This window comes from Salmo salar, chromosome 01 (assembly GCF_965601325.2).
Source record: "Salmo salar chromosome 01, fSalSal1, whole genome shotgun sequence".
NCBI lineage: Eukaryota > Metazoa > Chordata > Actinopteri > Salmoniformes > Salmonidae > Salmo > Salmo salar.
This window is the reverse complement of record NC_138291.1, coordinates 64,758,830-64,778,188: the sequence shown is the minus strand read 5'-3', so window position 1 is coordinate 64,778,188 and position 19,359 is coordinate 64,758,830. Positions and strand designations below refer to the sequence as shown.

General features: G+C 43.6%; 1 protein-coding gene across 1 annotated transcript in view; it reads right to left on the bottom strand.

The window, feature by feature from the left end:
* The window catches only part of LOC106607182 (protocadherin-15), a 177,025-nt gene that overhangs the window by 145,151 nt on the left and 12,515 nt on the right, over positions 1-19,359 (bottom strand). The window lies entirely within an intron of this gene.

Below are 19,359 nucleotides of genomic sequence, written 5' to 3'. Positions count from 1 at the left end.
CAGACTATTTGCATTGCCCCCCCCCCACTCTTTTACACCACTTCTACTCTCTGTTTTTATCATCTATGCATAGTCACTTTAGTAACTCTACCTACATGTACATATTACCTCATCTAACAGGTGCCCCCGGACATTCACTCTGTACCGGTACCCCCCTGTATATAGTCTATATCTATAGTTATTTTACTGCTGCTCTTTAATTACTTGTTACTTTTATTTCTTATTCTCATTCGTATTTTTTTTAAACTGCATTGTTGGTTAGGGGCTCGTAAGTAAGCATTTCACTTGTTGTATTCGGCGCATGTGACTAATAAAATTTGATTTGATTTGAAATCCCTAGTTTGAAAGCGACTGTTTTTCTGAATGCCATCTTTGCTACATATTACACCACGTGGGCCAGCCCCCTAGCAATTTGAGTTCAACCAATGTGCTTCAGCCCCTCGCATGAGTGACAGCTAGCAAAAGGATAATCATGCACACACAGCAGAGCGAGAGAGAGCGCAATTACGTGGTGCACATATATAACGTACGCAATTATCGGGGTGAGGAGAGTAAGGTTTCCAACTAAGCTTCATTGTTTATATTACCGATACTTCAAACGAAGAATGCTTGAAATTGTGACCCTAGCAGTCACTATATAATAGCTGGTTAAACAATTGTTCTCTGAACAATGTTCGCTCAGAAAGGAGTGGGCAGGAATACATCTATGGATAGCGCCATAATCACATTATGTAAGAAGGCATTGAAGCATCAAAGGCATTGAAGCATCAAAACCACTTAATTTAAAGCAACAGTAAAATGAAGCAGCCCAGGACATATATAATTGATGGGAAATGGACAATTAACACCTGTTGAAAAGCAATCATTACGTTTTAGGTGCGTCATGATTCCAGAGAGACTTTTCAAAGAGCTCTTTTGACATATAAAGGCTGTTGTCGTTCTTCACGATCAACAGATTCCTTTTAGGCTATTAATCATCAAATGCAATGTGAAATAGATGCTGTAGCAAAGACATTGCATGAACAGTTTAGCTGCCCATAATGCCTACAGGAGAAGCATGTCAATAGGCAAACTATCTAGTTGACTGGTGTGGTTGCAATGTATAATTAAGTGATAATGCCAGAGAAGCCTGTGTTTGGAGGTGGCACAGGTGTTAAACCATGCCAATATATCCTCCAAACACCGGTTTTGAGGGCATTATCACTTTTATACAACGGGTTACCAACATATTCAAATAATGTTTGACATATTTTCATTAAAAACGTTATTTTGATAAGTTGATTCATACTATTTCATCCTTCCACAAGAATTCAAATCCTACCACAAGACACAAATCTAGGGTTGCTACCCAAGCCGGCTGGTCGTTCAGTCTTTTTGTTCTGTATCTATGGACACGACCCAGTTATTCGTTCTAAATGTTCCATTGCCATACTGGCTGGCAAAGTTCTCATCCCTTGCCTGCTAGCTAGCTAGCTGACTACACCTGCATTTTATAGTGGAGATCAAGTTATAAATAGCCTGGCTGGGCAGATGAGACAGTGGATTACGCAGTCAAATGGAACAGAGTAAATAGGCATTTTAACGTCATAGATTTAGCCGGTGGTAACTTGTGGAATAGACACCGGCTGGTATGCGGTTTTAACCAATCAGCATTCAGGATTTTACCCACCTGTTATATAATTAAGCAATAAGGCCCGAGGAGGTGTTGTACAGTGCCTTCATAAACTATTCAGACCAGTTTTCTTTTTCCGCATTCTGATGACAGTGCATGTCAGAGGAAAAGCCATGAGGTCAAAGGAATTGTCCGTAGAGCTCCGAGACACGATTGTGTCGAGGAACAGATCTGGGGAAGGGTAGCAAAATGTATCTGCAGCATTGAAGGTCCCCAAGAACACAGTGGCCTCCATCATACTTAAATGGAAGAAGTTTGGAACCATCAAGACTTTTCCTAGAGCTGGCAACCTGGCCAACCTGAACAATTGGGGGAGAAGGTCCTTGGTCCTGGAGGTGACCATGAACCCGATGGTCACTCTGACAGAGCTACAGAGTTCATCTGTGGAGATGGGAGAACCTTCCAGAAGGACAACCATCTCTGCAGCACTCCACCAATAAGGCCTTTATTGTAGATTGGCCAGACGGAAGCCACTCATCAATAAAAGGCACATGACAACCTGCTTGGAGTTTGCCAAAAGGCACTTAAAAACTCTCAGACCATGAGAAACAAGATTCTCTGGTCTGATGAAATCCAGATTGAACTCTTTGGCCTGAATGCCAAGCGTCACGTCTGGAGGAAACCTGGCACCATCCCTACGGTGAAGCATGATGTTGGCAGCATCATGCTGTGGGGATGTTTTTCACCGGCAGGGAGACTAGTCAGGATCGAAGCAAAGATGAACGGAGCAAAGTACATAGAGATCCTTAATGAAAACCTGCTCCAGAGCGCTCAGGACCTCAGACAGGAGCGAAGGTTCACCTTCCAACAGGACAACGACCCTAAGCACACAGACAATACAATGCAGCAGTGACTTCGGGACAAATAGCCGTGCAGCAATGCTCCCCATCCAACCTGACAGATCTTGAGAGGATATGCAGAAAAGAATGGGAGAAATGCCCCAATTACAGGTGTACTGTAGCATCATACCCAAGAAGACTCAATGCTGTAATCGCTGCCAAAGGTGCTTTAACAAAGTACTAAGTAAAGGATCTGAATAGATATATAGATGTGATATTTCAGGGGGGTTTTTCATATATAAATTTGCAAAACAAATAAAAACCTGTTTTTGCTTTGTCATTATGGGGTATTGTGTGTAGATTGATGAGGGAAATAAAAACAATTTAAGCAATTTTAGAATAAGGTTGGAACAAATACTGAAAACTTTCCGAAGACACGATATATGGACAATATACAATGGCTATGGGTTGTTTTTATGCACGACGCAACACGAAGTGCCTGGACACAGCCCTTAGTCGTGGTATATTGGCCATATATCACAAACCCCAGAAGTGCCTTATTGGTATTATAAACTGGTTACCAACGTAATTAGAAGAGTAAAAATATGTTTTGTAATATCCGTGGTATGCCATGGCTTTCAGCCAATCAGCATTCAGGGCTCAAACAACCCAGATTATAATGCACGATAACGCAATATAACAGTTTTTCTCAATCGCTTTGGTGCAATTTTCACAAGTATGTGGTAAATGTTCACAATGCTTAGTACAAAACTGAAAACAGATTATCAAAAAGGCAGTTACTTCTAAACCTTAATCACATTTTCAATTGACTGAGTACAACACACAATCATACATTACATCACACAATCAAGTAAAAGCATCAAAGTGTAATGACACAGTACAATACTGTAAAATTGACTGTAATATACTGGACAAAAAACAAAATGCTACCGTAATCGGAATGAATTCATGACAACATGGCTGGATGAATGAATGACATTCATTGAGGGGTGGACTTTGTATTTCAAAGTATTACAGTAATTACATGTTTTTTTTAAAATGTTCTCCTTTATTTTCTTTAAATTCATTTTTTTTAACTTCAGTTTATTTTAGGAAATACTTTAACACTTATTTGTCTTAAAACTGCATTGTTTGTTAAGGACTTGTAAGTTAGCATTTCACTGTAAGGTTTACACCTGTTGTATTCGGCACATGTGACATAAAATGTTATTTGTTTTATTTGATTGGTGCAAGCAGGTTGGCTGCTAAGTGTTTTTTGAGAACTACATAATGAAAATGCATGTTTGTAAAGTATAAACATATAGTATGATATATACAATCATGTATTTTATGATGAATATTAGGATTTTACTTCACAGTCTGATATTGACAAGAGATGTACTATATGTAACAAATGCATCCCAGCCTATACAGTAAACATGTATGAAACATGTAATTGCGGGAGTCATTTTGATGGAAGGGGTTTCACACTGCTTTAATATAATTGCATTGACCAATTAAGTACTATTTAGTGATTTACACAGTCTATACAATTGGAGCCGACAGTCCTCCATCAGCCCCTTTTGTGTTGACTGTGTAGAGCCCTTAAAACTGTAATGCATTCCAAAGTGACATCCATGAGTCCATACTTTTCCGTATGTGACCCCAGTGGGAATCAAGCCCACAACTCTGGTGTTGCAAGTGCCATGCTCTTACTAACTGAGCCACACAGGACCACTACAATCCATAAGTACAATACAATACCAGTGGAAGGTGTATAATTGCCATCCCCATGAGTGTGCCATACACATAGATACTTCAGGATTTTGGCATTGAAGCCCTTTATCTACTTCCCCAGAGCAGATGAACTTAGATGAGACAGATGAACTGTCTCTGTGTGCAGTTTGAAGAAGGTGCTGACTAGCATTAGCGCAATTGCTAACTAGCATTAGCGCAATGTCTGGAGGTCTATGGTAACTGCTAGCACGCTAGTAGATACAATAGACTACCAGTCATTCTGCTAGCATTCCAGTCATTATAATTTATTAATCAAGCGAGTGCTGGCCTCATTTTGACTATGCCTCTTAGCCATGTTAAACTTACATTTATATTTACCACATTTTTTTATTAGTCAGGTTTAGCCTAAACATTCAGCTGTTACAAAGAAAATACAACATATCTGTAGGACTTTATAATAACTCCACATAATAAAGCCTTTCATAGATTAGTAAATAGTTTATTGATAATTGATTAATCATTACCCCATTCATAAGATATTTAATATAGGTCCTTATAAACAATGTATTACGGGTAGCGTATAGACATGAGCACTGGAACAGAAACAATAACGCCTAGGGAAAGAACCAAAGGGAGTGACATATATAGGGTGAGTCCAGGTGAGTCTGATGAGGCGAAGGTGCGTGTAACGATGGTGACAGGTTTGCGTAATAATGAGCAGCTTGGTGACCTTGAGCGCCGGAGAGGGAGTATACGTGACACCTGTATTCAAGGCATTTGTTAAGGATGGGAATCAATAATAATTTAGCTATACTCTTAAAAAGTTAAACATAAAGATCAACATGACTGGAGAAGACAAGGAGCTGGATCTAAACTGAGAAAGCGAAAGAAAGAGAGATAGCAGGGAAAAAGTTAATGCAGTTACAAGTCCTCATGATCTACCCACAATCAGCCCTGCCCGATATTAAACCTCCCCTGTTGTCAGTCATTACTCCAGATCTCTTGCCATTGCCTCTGCCCCTGTACCATGCTCCTGTTCCTACTACAGGCCACTCCAAGTGGCAGAGAAACAACAGACAGTCTAATATCCCTGAACATCTGATTATGGGATGATTTGATAAGGGTGCTCAACCTGAACAAGCCCCCCCGATAAATGTGACATGCACACATAGGAGGCTAGATCCTAATACAGCCCTGCGTCTCACCCACCCTTATCTGAGGGGAAACAATGTTTGGGGAAATTGAAATGCAGTCTTGTCTCCGTCTCCCCATCCGGACAGAGTGAAATCCTCTCAGGCATCGTTGACCACGAGTGTCGTATCAATTACTGTCGGAATGGCTTCCCTGATGTGTACATTGGAAAGTACGTAACGCCATTACCTTCTAAACCTGGTGTATTTCTAACAGTAAGAGACTATATGTGACCTAACAAGGTCTGTACAGTTGAAGTTGGAAGTTTACATACAGTGAGAGAAAAAAGTGATCCCCTGCTGATTTTGTACGTTTGCCCACTGACAAAGAAATGATCAGTCTATAATTTTAATGGTAGGTTTATTTAAACAGTGAGAGACAGAATAACAACAAAAAATCCAGAAAAACGCATGTCAAAAATGTTATAAATTGATTTTCATTTTAATGAGGGAAATAAGTATTTGACCCCTCTGCAAAACATGACTTAGTACTTGGTGGCAAAACCCTTGTTGGCAATCACAGAGGTCAGACGTTTCTTCTAGTTGGCCACAAGGTTTGCACATATCTCAGGAGGGATTTTGTCCCACTCTTCTTTGCAGATCTTCTCCAAGTCATTAAGGTTTCGAGGCTGACGTTTGGCAACTCGAACCTTCAGCTCCCTCCACAGATTTTCTATGGGATTAAGGTCTGGAGACTGGCTAGGCCACTCCAGGACCTTAATGTGCTTCTTCTTGTGCCACTCATTTGTTGCCTTGGCCGTGTGTTTTGGGTCATTGTCATGCTGGAATACCCATCCACGACCCATTTTCAATGCCCTGGCTGAGGGAAGGAGGTTCTCACCCAAGATTTGACGGTACATGGCCCCGTCCATCGTCCCTTTGATGCGGTGAAGTTGCCCTGTCCCCTTAGCAGAAAAACACCCCCAAAGCATAATGTTTCCACCTCCATGTTTGACGGTGGTGATGGTGTTCTTGGGGTCATAGGCAGCATTCCTCCTCCTCCAAACACGGTGAGTTGAGTTGATGCCAAAGAGCTCCATTTTGGTCTCATCTGACCACAACACTTTCACCCAGTTGTCCTCTGAATCATTCAGATGTTCATTGGCAAACTTCAGACGGGCATGTATATGTGCTTTCTTGAGCAGGGTGACCTTGCGGGCGCTGCAGGATTTCAGTCCTTCACGGCGTAGTGTTTATATTGTTTTCTTGGTGACTATGGTCCCAGCTGCCTTGAGATCATTGACAAGATCCTCCCGTGTAGTTCTGGGCTGATTCCTCACCGTTCTCATGATCATTGCAACTCCACGAGGTGAGATCTTGCATGGAGCCCCAGGCCGAGGGAGATTGACAGTTCTTTTGTGTTTCTTCGATTTGCGAATAATCGCACCAACTGTTGTCACCTTTTCACCAAGCTGCTTGCCGATGGTCTTGTAGCCCATTCCAGCCTTGTGTAGGTCTACAATCTTGTCCCTGACATCCTTGGAGAGCTCTTTGGTCTTGGCCATGGTGGAGAGTTTGGAATCTGATTGATTGCTTCTGTGGACAGGTGTCTTTTATACAGCTAACAAGCTGAGATTAGAAGCACTCCCTTTAAGAGTGTGCTCCTAATCACAGCTCGTTACCTGTATAAAATACATCTGGGAGCCAGAAATCTTTCTGATGTAGAGGGGGTCAAATACTTATTTCCCTCATTAAAATGCAAATCAATATATAACATTTTTGACATGCGTTTTTCTGGATTTTTATATTGTTATTCTGTCTCTCACTGTTCAAATAAACCTACCATTAAAATTATAGACTGATAATTTCTTTGACAGTGGGCAAACGTACACAATCAGCAGGGTCTCAAATACTTTTTTCCTTCACTGTACACTTAGGTTGGTGTCATTAAAACTCGTTTTTCAACCACTCCACAAATTTCTTGTTAACACACTATAGTTTTGGCAAGTCGATTAGGACATCTACTTTGTGCATGACACGAGTCATTTCTCCAACAATTGTTTACAGAGAGATTATTTCACTTATCACCCACTGTATCAAAATTCCAGTGGGTCAGAAGTTGACATACACTAAGTTGACTGTGCCTTTAAATAGCTTGGAAAATTCCAGAAAATGATGTCATGGCTTTAGAAGCTTCTGATAGGCTAACTGACATAGTTTGAGTCAATTGGAGGTGTACCTGTGGATGTATTTCAGTGCCTCTTTGCTTGACATCATGGGAAAATCAAAAGAAATCAGTCAAGACCTCAGAAAAAGAATTGTAGACCTTCACAAGTCTGGTTCATCCTTGGGAGCAATTTCCAAATGCCTGAAGGTACCACGCTCATCTGTACAAACAATAGCACCCAAGTATAAACACTATGGGACCACGCAGCCGTCACACCGCTCAGGAAGAAGACGCGTTCTGTCTCCTAGAGATGAACGTACTTTGGTGTGAAAAGTGCAAATCAATCCCAGAACAACAGCAAAGGACCTTGTGAAGATGCTGTAGGAAACGGGTACAAAAGTATGTATATCCACAGTAAAACGAATCCTATATCGACATAACCTGAAAGGCCACTCAGCAAGGAAGAAGTCACTGCTCCAAACCACCATAGAAAAGCTAGACTACGGTTTACAACTGCACATGGGGACAAAGATCGTACTTTGTGGATAACTGTCCTCTGGTCTGATGAAACAAAAATAGAACTGTTTGACCATTATGGCCATCGTTATGTTTGGAGGAAAAAGGCGGAGACTTGCAGGCCGAAGAACACCATCCCAACCGTGAAGCACAGGGGTGGCAGCATCATGTTGTAGGGGTGCTTCACTGCAGGAGGGACTGGTGAACTTCACAAAATAGATGGCTTCATGAGGAAGGAAAATTATGTGGATATATTGAAGCAACATCTCAAGACATCAGTCAGGAAGTTAAAGCTTGGTCGCAAATGGGTCTTCCAAATGGACAATGACCCTAAGCAAACTTCCAAAGTTGTGGCAAAATGGCTTAAGGACAACAAAGTCAAGGTATTGGAGTGGCCATCACAAAGCCCTGACCTCAACCCTATAGAACATTTGTGGGCAGAACTGAAAAAGCTTGTGCAAGGAGGCCTACAAACCTGACTCAGTTACACCAGCTCTGTCAGGACGAATGGGCCAAAATTCACCCAACTTATTGAGGGAACCTTGTGGAAGGCTACCCGAAACGTTTGACCTAAGTTAAGCAATTTAAAGGCAATTCTACCAAATACTAATTGAGTGTATGTAAACTTCTGACCCACTGGGATTGTGATGAAAGAAATAAAAGGTGAAATAAATCATTCTCTCTACTATTATTCTGACATTTCATATTCTTAAAATAAAGTGGTGATCCTAACTGACCTAAGACAGGGAATTTTTGCTACGATTAAATGTCAGGAATTGTGAAAAACTGAGTTTAAATGTGTTTGGCTAAGGTGTACGTAAACTTCCGACTTCAACTGTATATACTGTAAGCATTTGTCCTCCATACAATTGCAGGTAGCCTAGTGCTTAAAAGTGTTTTGCCAGTAACCGAAAGGTTGCTGGTTCAAATCCTTGAGCTGGCATGGTGGAAAAATAAGTTGTTCTGCCCTTGAGCAAGACAATTAACCCCCAACAACAACTACTCCCTGGATGCCAATTAAGGCAGCCTCCCGCACCTCTCTGATTCAGAAGGGTTTGGTTGAAGGCATTCAGTTTTGCAAGTAACTAGGTATTCCCTTTCTGCTTTAGTGAAATATTTTTTTTTAAATAAGAAAAACCCACACTTAAGGTAACAACCTTCAATTAATAACACTGTAATTTGTCTCATTTGTTATTGCTTAGAAATTATCATGCACTGTTGCCTGGATGTGCCAGACAAGAGGGGACCATTAGTTAACCATGGGAGTGTTCCAACCTTGTTTAATTAGTGGTATATCACACATGCAAACATATGCACACACACATGCACACACACCTTCCTCGTGAGAGCCCAGGGTAATAATGAAGAGGCCATGACTCACAAGTGCAAACTACTCACCCATGACAATTAAAACATCTATTTGGCTAGCATAGGATTTTGATGAAGAGAAATTCAATTCACCATTTCACTCTATGTAGCATTAGGCCATCTTCCATACTTGTGTTTCCATTTTTTTTTTCATACCCATCCTTCTCTATGCTAATTTCTACTGTACATTCATAAATCTAAAAGGACTACTTCATTATTGTTCCGGAACTCCAATTTGAGCAGCAGCAGCTGAAAAATGAGCTCCTACAAATATTGAAATTTACATGGTTTTTAGAGTGAAGTACATCGGAAAAAAGCAAAAGAAAACTGCAAGACTGAATAGGAGAAAAAACAAGCAACAAACAAAGAAGATAGTTATTTTTCAAAAGCCTATTTTTCATAAAATTGTAGTTATCTTAGCAAGCTGAATTGTTTACCAGTTGCTAGGGATACTTTTGGAAGAAGCTAGCTAGCTGACGAAGAACAACAAAGAATATCTAGTTAACAGAAGAAAAGAAAGAGAAAATCAGGACAGAAGAAAAAGGATATCAAAGTTAAACAGTTCTCTAAAGACACAGGAGACAATAATACAAGAAACAACACTTCTGTAGCTTGTCAACTATGTGTCTGTCTATCCCTGTTCTCTCCTCTCTGCACAGGCCATACAAACGCTTCACACCGCGTGGCCGCTGCCACTCTAACCTGGTGGTCCCAGCGCGCACGACCCACGTGGAGTTCCAGGTCTCCGGCAGCCTCTGGAACTGCCGGTCTGCAGCCAACAAGGCTGAGTTCATCTCAGCCTATGCTACGCTCCAGTCCCTAGACTTCCTGGCGCTGACGGAAACATGGATTACCACAGATAACACTGCTACTCCTACTGCTCTCTCTTCGTCTGCCCACGTGTTCTCGCATACCCCTAGAGCATCGAGCCAGCGGGGTGGTGGCACTGGAATCCTCATCTCTCCCAAGTGGACATTCTCTCTTTCTCCCCTGACACATCTGTCTATCTCCTCATTTGAATTCCATGCTGTCACAGTTACCAGCCCTTTCAAGCTTAACATCCTTATCATTTATCGCCCTCCAGGTTCCCTTGGAGAGTTCATCAATGAGCTTGACGCCTTGATAAGTTCCTTTCCTGAGGATGGCTCACCTCTCACAGTTCTGGGTGACTTTAACCTCCCCACGTCTACCTTTGACTCATTCCTCTCTGCCTCCTTCTTTCCACTCCTCTCCTCTTTTGACCTCACCCTCTCACCTTCCCCCCCTACTCACAAGGCAGGCAATACGCTTGTGAGTAGGGGGGGAAGGTATCCTTTTCCCTCTTGCTCTCATCCAACACTTCTCACTCTGCCCCTACTCGGATGGTATTGCGCCGTCCCAACCTTCGCTCTCTCTCTCCCGCTACTCTCTCCTCTTCCATCCTATCATCTCTTCCCTCTGCTCAAACCTTCTCCAACCTATCTCCTGATTCTGCCTCCTCAACCCTCCTCTCCTCCCTTTCTGCATCCTTTGATTTTCTCTGTCCCCTATCCTCCAGGCCGGCTTGGTCCTCCCCTCCTGCTCCGTGGCTCGACGACTCACTACGAGCTCACAGAACAAGGCTCCGGGCAGCCGAGCGGAAATGGAGGAAAACTCGCCTCCCTGCGGACCTGGCATCCTTTCACTCACTCCTCTCTACATTCTCCTCTTCTGTCTCTGCTGCTAAAGCCACTTTCTACCACTCTAAATTCCAAGCATCTGCCTCTAACCCTAGGAAGCTCTTTGCTACCTTCTCCTCCCTCCTGAATCCTCCTCCCCCTCCTCCCTCTCTGCGGATGACTTCGTCAACCATTTTGAAAAGAAGGTTGACGATATCCGATCCTCGTTTGCTAAGTCAAACGACACCACTGGTCCTGCTCATACTGCCCTACCCTGTGCTTTGACCTCTTTCTCCCCTCTCTCTCCAGATGAAATCTCGCGTCTTGTGACGGCTGGCCGCCCAACAACCTGCCCACTTGACCCTATCCCCTCCTCTCTTCTCCAGACCATTTCCGGAGACCTTCTCCCCTTCCTCACCTCGCTCATCAACATCATCCTTGACCGCTGGCTACGTCCCTTCCGTCTTCAAGAGAGCGAGAGTTGCACCCCTTCTGAAAAAACCTACACTCGATCCCTCCGATGTCAACAACTACAGACCAGTATCCCTTCTTTCTTTTCTCTCCAAAACTCTTGAACGTGCCGTCCTTGGCCAGCTCTCCTGCTATCTCTCTCAGAATGACCTTCTTGATCCTAATCAGTCAGGTTTCAAGACTGGGCATTCAACTGAGACTGCTCTTCTCTGTGTCACAGAGGCTCTCCGCACTGCTAAAGCTAACTCTCTCTCCTCTGCTCTCATCCTTCTAGACCTATCTGCTGCCTTTGATACTGTGAACCATCAGATCCTCCTCTCCACCCTCTCCGAGTTGGGCATCTCCGGCGCGGCCCACGCTTGGATTGCGTCCTACCTGACAGGTCGCTCCTACCAGGTGGCGTGGCGAGAATCTGTCTCCGCACCATGCGCTCTCACCACTGGTGTCCCCCAGGGCTCTGTTCTAGGCCCTCTCCTATTCTCGCTATACACCAAGTCACTTGGCTCTGTCATATCCTCACATGGTCTCTCCTATCATTGCTATGCAGACGACACACAATTAATCTTCTCCTTTCCCCCTTCTGATAACCAGGCGGCGAATCGCATCTCTGCATGTCTGTCAGACATATCAGTGTGGATGACGGATCACCAGCTCAAGCTGAACCTCGGCAAGACGGAGCTGCTCTTCCTCCCGGGGAAGGACTGCCCGTTCCATGATCTCGCCATCACGGTTGACAACTCCCTTGTGTCCTCCTCCCAGAGTGCTAAGAACCTTGGCGTGATCCTGGACAACACCCTGTCGTTCTCCACTAACATCAAGGCGGTGACCCGATCCTGTAGGTTCATGCTCTACAACATTCGCAGAGTACGACCCTGCCTCACACAGGAAGCGGCGCAGGTCCTAATCCAGGCACTTGTCATCTCCCGTCTGGATTACTGCAACTCGCTGTTGGCTGGGCTCCCTGCCTGTGCCATTAACCTGTTAGGGCTAGGGGGCAGCATTTGCACGTCTGGATAAAAAAAATGTACCCGATTTAATCTGGTTACTAATCCTACCCAGTAACTAGAATATGCATATACTTATTATATATGGATAGAAAACACTCTAAAGTTTCTAAAACTGTTTGAATGGTGTCTGTGAGTATAACAGAACTCATTTGGCAGGCAAAACCCTGAGACATTTTCTGACAGGAAGTGGATACCTGATGTGTTGTATTACCTTTAAACCTATCCCATTGAAAAACACAGGGGCTGAGGAATATTTTGGCACTTCCTATTGCTTCCACTAGATGTCACCAGCCTTTACAAAGTGTTTTGAGTCTTCTGGAGGGAGATCTGACCGAACAAGAGCCATGGAACGATGATGGCCCATTAGACACCTGGCGCGCGAGTTCATGTTGGGTACCCTCGTTCCAATACGTTATAAAAGAGTATGCATTCGTCCACCTTGAATATTATTCATGTTCTGGTTAAAAAAGGCCCTAATGATTTATGCTATACAACGTTTGACATGTTTGAACGAACGGAAATATATTTTTTCCCCTCGTTCATGACGAGAAGTCCGGCTGGCTTAGATCATGTGCTAACAAGACGGAGATTTTTGGACATAAATGATGAGCTTTTTTGAACAAAACTACATTCGTTATGGACCTGTGATACCTGGAAGTGACATCTGATGAAGAGAATCAAAGGTAATGGATTATTTACATAGTATTTTCGATTTTAGATCTCCCCAACATGACGTCTAGTCTGTATCGCAAAGCGTATTTTTCTGGGCGCAGTGCTCAGATTATTGCAAAGTGTGATTTCCCAGTAAGGTTATTTTTAAATCTGGCAAGTTGATTGTGTTCAAGAGATGTAAATCTTTAATTCTTTAAATGACAATATAATATTTTACCAATGTTTTCTAATTTTAATTATTTAATTTGTGACGCTGACTTGACTGCCGGTTATTGGAGGGAAACGATTTCCTCAACATCAATGCCATAGTAAAACGCTGTTTTTGGATATAAATATGAACTTGATAGAACTAAAAATGCATGCATTGTCTAACATAATGTCCTAGGAGTGTCATCTGATGGAGATTGTAAAAGGTTAGTGCATCATTTTAGCTGGTTTTATGGTTTTGGTGACCCTGTCTTTGACTTGACAAAACATTACACACAACTCTTGTAAATGTACTGTCCTAACATACTCTAAATTTATGCTTTCGCCGTAAAACCTTTTTGAAATCGTAAAACGTGGTTAGATTAAGGAGATGTTTATCTTTCAAAGGGTGTAAAATAGTTGTATGTTTGAAAAATTAGAATTTTGACATTTATTTGGATTCAAATTTGCCGCTCTTGAAATGCACCTGCTGTTGATGGAGTGCACCACGGGTGGCACGCTAGCGTCCCACCTAGCCCATAGAGGTTAAACCCCTACAACTCATCCAGAACGCCGCAGCCCGTCTGGTGTTCAACCTTCCCAAGTTCTCTCAAGTCACCCCGCTCCTCCGCTCTCTCAACTGGCTTCCAGTTGAAGCTCGCATCCGCTACAAGACCATGGTGATTGCCTACGGAGCTGTGAAGGGAACGGCACCTCCATACCTTCAAGCTCTGATCAGGCCCTACACCCAAACAAGGGCACTGCGTTCATCCACCACTGGCCTGCTGGCCCCCCTACCTCTGCGGAAGCACAGTTCCTGCTCAGCCCAGTCAAAACTGTTCGCTGCTCTGGCACCCCAATGGTGGAACAAGCTCCCTCACGACGCCAGGACAGCGGAGTCAATCACCACCTTCCGGAGACACCTGAAACCCCACCTCTTTAAGGAATACCTAGGATAGGATAAAGTAATCCTTCTAACCCCCCCCCCCCCCCCCCCCCCCCTTAAAAGATTTAGATGCACTATTGTAAAGTGGTTGTTCCACTGGATATCATAAGGTGAATGCACCATTTTGTAAGTCGCTCTGGATAAGAGCGTCTGCTAAATGACTTAAATGTAAATGTAAATGTAAATTATATTAGAATCGATAATGTATAGCCTTTGGTTCTGATGATATATCAGACCTTTAGAACCTCTTTTGGTTTACCTTATTGATACTGTATGTTAGGATGCATTGAGCCTCCTCTTCTCTTACTGACATTAAAGATGGAGTACTCTAAGGCTTGTCACATTATTATGTCATGTACTAAAGACCTGGCATCAATCATCTAGCTACTTTAGTGCGGTCCAGATTTCCGGTGACAGGTGTGCACCCTAACAAGCAGCCTGGTGACCTAGAGGCCGGAGAGGAAGCACATGTGACAAATGACATGGAAATAGAGCTCTTTGGCCACACACACCAGTGTAATATATGGTAGTGGATATTTGATGTTGTGTGGCTATTTTGCTTCCACTGGTCCTTGGGCCCTTGTTAAGGTCAACGGCATCAATGGTGTAGTGGAGGGCATTTGCAGGTATGCGCTGTACTGTATACAAACTTTTTTTGTGGACATTCCACACGATGCGTATCAAAGTAGTGTAGTGAAGGTTTACGGATCAGATAAGAATGCTTAGCTTAAAATATAATTTCTTCACATTTTCAGCACAGTAATGTGTACATGGCGGTAGGCCCACGCGCAAATGTTCCAAAATGCAATTTGTGGGAAAACAGAGTTCTAAAATCCACACCTTCATGGACAACTATCATCATTTGCTAATATGACTATGATAATACCATTGGTTGCTCGACAATGAAAGTTGATTTTAAAACAGAAAACAGGAGAGCACATATGAGGAAGTCTTTATAAAATAACTGCCTCCATGTTTCTATGGTGGGATTTTGGCTGTAGGCTAAATTGAAGCAAAGTAAATCATGCCTCATAATAAACAGTGCATTCGGAACAGTATTTTTGTTACATTACAGCCTTATTCTAAAATGGATTAAATTGTTTTTTTTTCCTCATCAGTCAACACACAATACCCCATAATGACAATCCAAAAACAGGTTGTTAGAATTTTTGTGATAAATACAAAGTGAAATTTGACATTGAAATAAGTATTCAGACCCTTCACTCAGTACTTTGTTGAAGCACCTTGGCAGCGATTACAGCCTCGAGCCTTCGTGGGTATGACACTACAAGCTTCCCACACCTGTATCTGGGACATTTCTCCCATTCTTCTCTGCAGATCCTCTCAAGCTCTGTCAGGTTGGATGGGGAGCTTTACTGCTCAGCTATTTTCAGGTCTCTCCAGAGATGTTAGATCGGGTTCAAGTCCAAGCTCTGGCTGGGCCACTCAAGGACATTCAGAGCCTTGTCCCGAAGCCACTACAGCATTGTCTTGGCTGTGTGCTTAGGGTTGTTGTCCTGTTGGAACGTGAATCTTCCCTGTCTGAGGTCCTGAGCGTTCTGGAGCAAGTTTTCATCATGGATCTCTATGCACTTTGCTCCGTTCATCTTTCCCTCGATCCTGACTAGTCTTCCAGTCCTTGCTGCTAAAAAACATCCCCACAGCATGATGCTGCCACCACCATGATTCACCGTAGGGATGGTGCCAGGTTTCCTCCAGACATGACACTTGGCATTCAGGCCAAAGAGTTCAATCTTGGTTTCATCAGACCAGAGAATCTTGTTTCTCATGGTCTGAGAGTCCTTTAGGTGCCTTTTGGCAAAATCCAAGCGGGCTGTCATGTGCCTTTTTACTGAGGAGTGGCTTCCGTCTGGCCACTCTACCATAACGGCCTGATTTGGTGGAGTGCTTTTATTTTTATTATTATGTTCCCGGTCCAAAATGACCGCCCCATTATAGCTGATTAGAAATCTATAATAATACATACATTATACATACATTACATTAACTTTGTGTCAAAGTTTAACAAGGACTCTCTCCTCCTGACCAGTGTCATGGTCAAAGATATGATCAAGAGTCTCACATACAGTATATTGTTTGGGCATTGTGCTGCCACAGAATGAATTGTGAGCAAGGCCTCCAAAAATATTTTTTACATTATTTGTATTTCACCTTTATTTAACCAGGTAGGCTAGTTGAGAACAAGTTCTCATTTGCAACTGCGACCTGGCCAAGATAAAGCATAGCAATTCGACACATACAACAACACAGAGTTACACATGGAATAAAGAAAACATACAGTCAATAATACAGTAGAAAAAAGAAAACAAAAAGTCTATATACAAGTGCAAATGAGGTAAGATATGGGAGTTAAGGAAATAAAAAGGCCCTAGTGGCGAAGTAATTACAATATAGCAATTAAACACTGGAATGGTAGATGTGCAGAAGATGAATGTGCAAGTAGAGATACTGGGGTGCAAAGGAGCAAGATAAATAAATAAATACAGTATGGGGATGAGGTAGATAGATGGGCTGTTTACAGGTGGGCTATGTACAGGTGCAGTGATCTGTGAGCTGCTCTGACAGCTGGTGCTTAAAGCTAGTGAGGGAGATATGAGTCTCCAGCTTCAGTGATTTTTGCAGTTCGTTCCAGTCAGTGGCAGCAGAGAACTGGAAGGAAAGGCTCCTGCTGGAGCGTGTGCTACGGGTGGGTGCTGCTATGGTGACCAGTGAGCTGAGATAAGGCCCCCGCACTTTACCTAGCAATAACTTATAGATGACCTGGAGCCAGTGGGTTTGGCGACGAATATGAAGCGAGGGCCAGCCAACGAGAGCATACAAGTCGCAGTGGAGGGTAGTGTATGGGGCTTTGGTGACAAAACAGATGGCACTGTGATAGACTGCATCCAATTTGTTGAGTAGAGTGTTGGAGGCTATTTTATAGATCGCCGAAGTCGAGGATCAGTAGGATGGTCGGTTTTACGAGGGTATGTTTGGCAGCATGAGTGAAGGATGCTTGGTTGCGATATAGGAAGCCGATTCTAGATTTAATTTTGGATTGGAGATGCTTAATGTGAGTCTGGAAGGAGAGTTTACAGTCTAACCAGACACCTAGGTATTTGTAGTTGTCCACGTATTCTAAGTCAGAGCCGTCCAGAGTAGTGATGCTGGACGGGCGGGCAGGTGCGGGCAGTGATCGATTGAATAGCATGCATTTAGTTTTACTTGCATTTAAGAGCAGTTGGAGGCCGCGGAAGGAGAGTTGAAAGGCATTGAAGCTCGCCTGGAGCTTAGTTAACACAGTGTCCAAAGAGGGGCCAGAAGTATACAGAATGGTGTCATCTACGTAGAGGTGGATCAGAGAATCACCAGTAGCAAGAACGACATCATTGATGTATACAGAGAAGAGAGCCGGCCCGAGAATTGACGGACAACAGGCCCTCCGGACAACAGGCCCTCCGATTTGACACACTGAACTCTATCAGATAAGTATTTGGCAAACCAGGTGAGGCAATCATTTGAGAAACCAAGGCTGTCGAGTCTGCCAATAAGAATGTGGTGATTGACAGAGTCGACTTGGCCAGGTCGATGTTACGGCTGCACAGTAATGTCTCTTATCGATGGTGCTTATGATGTTGTTTAGGACCTTGACCGTGGCTGAGGTGCACCCACAACCAGCTCTTAAACCAGATTGCATAGTGGAGAAGGTACGGTGGGATTCAAAATGGTCGGTAATCTGTTTGTTAACTTGGCTTTCGAAGACCTTAGAAAGACAGGGTAGGATAGATATAGGTCTGGAGCAGTTTGGGTCTAGAGTGTCACCCCCTTTGATGACTGCGGCAGCTTTCCAATGTTCGGGAATCTCAGACGATACGAAAGAGAGGTTGAACAGGCTAGTAATAGGGGTTGCAACAATTTCGGCAGATCATTTTTGAAAGAGAGGGTCCAGATTGTCTAGCCCGGCTGATTTGTAGGGGTCCAGATTTTGCAGCTCTTTCAGAACATCAGCTATCTGGATTTGGGTGAAGGAGAAATGGTGAGGGCTTGGGCGAGTTGCTATGGAGGGTGCCGGGCAGTTGACCGGGGTAGGGGTAGCCAGGTGGAAAGCATGGCCAGCCGTAGAGGTACGGAGGTGCCGTTCCCCTTTCCTAACACATTTTTGTTAGGAAAGCTAAAGCTAGCTTTTTCAAACTGTCTGTGTATATTTGTTCCTAACTTCCTTGAAAAGTTGCATATCACGGGGGCTATTCGATGCTAATGCAGAACGCCACAGGATGTTTTTGTGCTGGTGAAGGGCAGACAGGTCGGGAGTGAACCAAGGACTATATCTATTCCTAGTTCTACATTTTTTTAATGGGGCATGCTTATTTAAGATGGTGAGGAAGGCACTTTTATAGAATAACCAGGCATCCTCTACTGACGGGATGAGGTCAATGTCATTCCAGGATACCCCGGCCAGGTCAATTACATTTACATTTACGTCATTTAGCAGACACTCTTATCCAGAGCGACTTACAAATTGGTGCATTCACCTGATGATATCCAGTGGAACAACCATTTTACAATAGTACATCTATATCTTTTTTGGGGGGGGGAGTTAGAAGGATTACTTTATCCTATCCCAGGTATTCCTTAAAGAGGTGGGGTTTCAGGTGTCTACGGAAGGTGGTGATTGACTCCGCTGTCCTGGCGTCGTGAGGGAGCTTGTTCCACCATTGGGGTGCCAGAGCAGTGAACAGTTTTGACTGGGCTGAGCAGGAACTGTGCTTCCGCAGAGGTAGGGGGGCCAGCAGGCCAGAGGTGGATGAACGCAGTGCCCTTGTTTGGGTGTAGGGCCTGATCAGAGCCTGAAGGTACGGAGGTGCCGTTCCCCTCACAGCTCCGTAGGCAAGCACCATGGTCTTGTAGCAGATGCGAGCTTCAACTGGAAGCCAGTGGAGTGTGCGGAGGAGCGGGGTGACGTGAGAGAACTTGGGAAGGTTGAACACCAGACGGGCTGCGGCGTTCTGGATGAGTTGTAGGGGTTTAATGGCACAGGCAGGGAGCCCCACCAACAGGGAGTTGCAGTAAT